Source organism: Cetorhinus maximus, chromosome 5 (genome assembly GCF_964194155.1).
Source record: "Cetorhinus maximus chromosome 5, sCetMax3.hap1.1, whole genome shotgun sequence".
Lineage (NCBI taxonomy): Eukaryota > Metazoa > Chordata > Chondrichthyes > Lamniformes > Cetorhinidae > Cetorhinus > Cetorhinus maximus.
Genome location: NC_135883.1, coordinates 137,111,560 through 137,116,169, shown reverse-complemented (window position 1 = coordinate 137,116,169; position 4,610 = coordinate 137,111,560). Strand labels below are relative to the sequence as shown.

At 43.0% G+C, this 4,610-nt stretch overlaps 1 pseudogene; it reads left to right on the top strand.

Annotated features, from left to right (window-relative positions):
- Positions 1-318: 318 nt before the first annotated feature.
- Positions 319-437, top strand: LOC144681225 (U2 spliceosomal RNA; annotated as a pseudogene).
- Positions 438-4,610: the final 4,173 nt, after the last annotated feature.

Here is a 4,610-nt window from a genome sequence, read left to right as displayed (position 1 = left end):
TGTATGCAACCGCATCAGATGAAGCTCTCGCTGTGCATGGGTGTGACTAGCTGACAGTGTGAATGAATGTGGCTCAACTTGCGTGCTTTCTAACCGCATGATTTGCATATTACCTTTTTGGCTTTCAAACAATAGATTTCCTACCAGTCCCAGAGATCAGCATCTTAAAGGAAGTATCGTAAAATTGAGAATTACTTTTCATTTCTTCTATCGGTCTTTTACTCAATTTTCCCCTCTCCATTTGTAAGAGAGGAGAAACATTGTTTTCTGACCATTCTGTTGCCATATCTCACAATGGAACTTTCCTTATGGTGCATCTTTGCTTCTCGGCCTTTTGGCTAAGATCAAGTGTAGTATCTGTTCTTGTCAGTTTAATATCTGATACGTCCCTTATCTGGGGACCATATATTAGAGGTGTCAGCAGTGGCTCAGTTCATAGCACCCTCGCCTTTGAATCAGAGGGTTGTGGGTTCATGTCCCACTCCTGGAAACCAAGAACTGTAATTGTACTCGAAAAGAGTTGCAATCTGTGACTGTTGATAACTTGAAAGAGTTTCAACTTTAGGCTTGTAATTGTGTTCAGTTTGCTCATGTTTGACACACCTATGAAATACGAAGAAGTTGTAAAGTGCCCTGAATAAGTGTGAATTGCTAATGCTTCCTCTAAACTGAGATCACTATTGGCACTAACTTCAAACATCTAACTCCTTTACTTATGATCTTACATCATTTTGCTTCTTTGTACATTTCTGTTGCATTGAACAACAGTTTGATTGTTTTAAGGTTCCCTTATTTCGAAAGCTATTTCCCCTCCTGATCAGATGGCTGCATTAGCAAGACCCGGCTGGCTGTTTGGAGGTCATCACCCCATTGTTCTACAGATCATCATAGATAGTTAACTGAGATTTTAAAAAGTAACTATGGCCCAGGCAGCGTTCTTGCCAGCTCTTGTAGCCACAATATTTGTGTGGCTAGTCTAGTTCCATTTCTGGCCAATGGAAACGCCCAGGATGTTTATTTATATAATTTCTTAAATAAGGAGACCAAAATTGTACACAGTATTCCAGATGTGGTCTCACCAATGCCCTGTACAACAGCAGCAAAACACCCCTGCTTTTATATTGCATTCCTCTTGCAATAAACGCCAACATTCTATTTGCCTTCCCAACCACTTACTGTACATGCAAATGTGATTATGTGATTTATGTACCAGGAATGTGACTCCTCTATTGAAGAAAGGAGGGAGACAGAAAGCAGGAAACTACAGGCCAGCTAGCTAGTTAGCTTAACATCTGTCATAGGGAAAATGCTGGGATCTATTACTAAGGAGGATGTAGTGAGGCACTTAGAAAATCTCAGTGCAATCAGGCAGAGTCAACATAGTTTTGTGAAAGGGAAATCATGTTTGACTAACTTACTGGAGTTCTTTGAGCAGTCTATTGGAGAAACAATTCTAGTGTTTTTTTAAAGATGAGGAAGATCATAAGCTATAACTAATAACTGAATTGTCAGTTGAATCTTCAGCTCACGGCAACATAGGCAGACATTGGACAATTAAAGATAATAGGGAGTTTTAAAAGAATTCTTTCACAGATATGCATGTTGCTGCTAAGCCAGTATTTGTTGCCCAAGCCTAATTGCCCCTGAGAAGGTGGTGGTGAGCTGCCTTTTTGAACCGGTGTAGCCCATGTGGTGTAGGAACACCCACAGTGCTGTTAAAAAGGGAGTTCCAGGTTTTTGATCCAGTGACAGTGAAGGAATGGTGATATTGTTCCAAGTCAGGATGGTGTGTGGCTTGGAGGGGAACTTGCAGGTGGTGGTGTTCCCATGATGCTGGTAGAGGTTGTGGGTTTGGAAGATGCTGTTGAAGGAGGGTTGGTGAGTTGCTGCAGTGCATCTTGTAGATGGTACACACTGCTGCCACTTTGGTAGAGGTTAGTAGAGGGAGAGGGAGTAAGTGATAGAGGGAGTGAATGGTTAAGGTGGTGGATGGGGTGCCAATCAAGTGGGCTGCTTTATCCTGAATGTTGTTGAGCTTCTTGAGCACTGTTGGAGCTGTACTCATCCAGGCAAGTGGAGAATATTCCATCACACTCCTGACTTGTGCCTTGTAGATGGTGGACAGGTTTTGGGGAGTCAGGAGGTGAGTTACTTGCCTCAGGACTCTTAGTCTCTGGCCTGCTCTTATAGTCACAGTATTTATATGGTTGGTCCAGTTCAGTTTCTGGTCAATGGTAACCCTAAGGATGTTGATAGAGGGCTGAGTTAGCAATGGTAATGTCAATGGGATTTATCATGCCAAGACTGAATGTTGTCCAGGTCTTGTTGCGTATGGACACAGCTTGCTCCAGTACCTGAGGAGCTGCAAATGGTGCTGAACATTGTGCAATCATCTGCTAATATCCTGACCTTATTATGGAGGGTAGGCCATTGATGAAGCAGATGAAGATGGTTGGGCCCTGGACGCTATCCTGAGGAACACTAATCTGTATTTTGGATTTGGCAAGATATGGCGAATGGATAGCCACAGGGATCAGTGCTGAGGCCTCAACCATTTACAATTTACATCAATGACTTGGGCGAAAGGACTGAGGGTATTGTTGCTAAATTTGCTGATGACACAAGGATAGGAAGGAAAGTAGGTTGTGAAGAGCACATAAGGAGTCTGCAAAGGGACATCGATAGATTAAATGAATGGGAAAAGATTTGGCAGATGGAGTATAATGTGAGAAAATGTGAACCTGTCCACTTTGGCAGGAAGAATAGAAAAGCAGCAAATAATTTAAATATAGAAAATGCAGAACTCTGTGGTTCAGGGGGATTTGGGTACACAAATTGGGAAAAGTTGGTATGCAGGTGCAGCAAGTGATTAGGAAGGCAAATGAAATGTTGTCATTTATTGCAAGGGGAATGGAATATAGAAGTAGGGATGTTTTGCTGCAGTTGTACAGTGTGTTGGCGAGACCACATCCAGAGTACTTAGTACAGTTTTGGTCTCCTTATTTAAGAAAGGATATAAATGCATTAGAAGCAGTTCAGAAAAGGTTCACTCGACTGATACCTGGGAGGGGGAGATTACCTTATGAGGATAGGTTGGACAAGCTGGGCATATATACATTGGAGTTCAGAAGAATGAGAGGTGATCTTATTGAAGCATATAAGATGCTGAAGGGACGTAACAGAGCAGATGCTGAGAGCAGTTTCCCCTTGTGGGAGAGACTCGAACTAGGGAACACAGTTTAAAAATAAGGGGACTCCCATTTAAGATGGAGATGGGAAGAAATGTTTTCTCTCAGAGGATCGTGAATCTTTGGAACTCTCTTCCCTAGAGAACATTGGAAGCAGGGTCAATGAATCTTTTTAAAGCAGAGATAGATAGATTCTTGACTAACAAAAGAGTCAAAGGCTATTGGGGTTAGGCAGAATGTGGAGTTGAGATCGTAATCAGATCAGCCATGATCTTATTCAATGGCGGAGCAAGCTCGAGGGGCCAAATGGCTTACTCCCATTCCTAATTTGTATGTTTGTATGACACTATCCTGAGGAACTCCTGCAGCGATGTCCTAGGACTGAGGTGATTGACTTCTAACTACCACAACCATTTTCTTTTGTGCTGGGTATGACTCCAAACAGCAGGGAGTTTTCCCCTTGATCCCCATTGACATCTGTTTTGCTAGGGCTCCTTGATGCCACACATGTCAAAATGCTGCCTTGATATCAACGATCGTCACTCTCACCTCACCCCTTGAGTTCTGCTCTTTTGTCTATGTTTGTATCAAGGCTCTAATAAGGTCAGGAGCTGAGTGGCCCTGGCAGAACTCAAACTGAGTGACAATGAGCACGTTATTGTTGTGTAAGTGCACTGTCGACCTTCCATCAATTTGATGATGATCGAGAGTAGACTGATAGTGCAGTTATTGGCTGGTTTGGAATTGTACTGCTTTTTGTGTACAGGACATGCCTGGGCAATTTTCCATATAGTTGGGTAGATGCAAGTGCTGTAACTCTACTGGAACAGTTTGGCTAGGGGCATGGCTAGTTCTGGAGCACAAGTCCTCAATACTACTGCTGGAATGTTGTCAGGGCCCAATGCCTTTGCAGTATCCAGCGCCTTCAGCCATTTCTTGATATCATGTGGAGTGAATCAAACTGGCTGAAGCCTGGCATCTGTGATGTTGGGGACCTCAGGAGGAGGCTGAGATGGATCATCCACTCAACACTTCTGGCTGAAGATTGTCTTTTATGATCATACATACAAACATACAAATTAGGAGCGGGAGTAGGCCACTCAGCCCTTTGAGCCTGCTCCGCCACTTAATACGATCTTTACTGATCTGATTTTAACCTCAACTCTACATTCCGCCTACCCCCGAAAATCTTTCACCCACTTGCTTATCAAGAATCTATCTAGCTCTGCCTTACAAATATTCGAAGACTCTGTTTCCACCCTCTTTTGTGGAAGAGAGTGCCAAAGACTCACATCCCTTTGAGAGAAAAAATTTATCCTCATCTCTGTCCTAAATAAGCGACTCCTTATTTTTAAACAGTGGCCCCTAGCTCTAGATTCTCCCACAAAAGGAAACACCTCCTCCATATCGACCCGGTCAAGA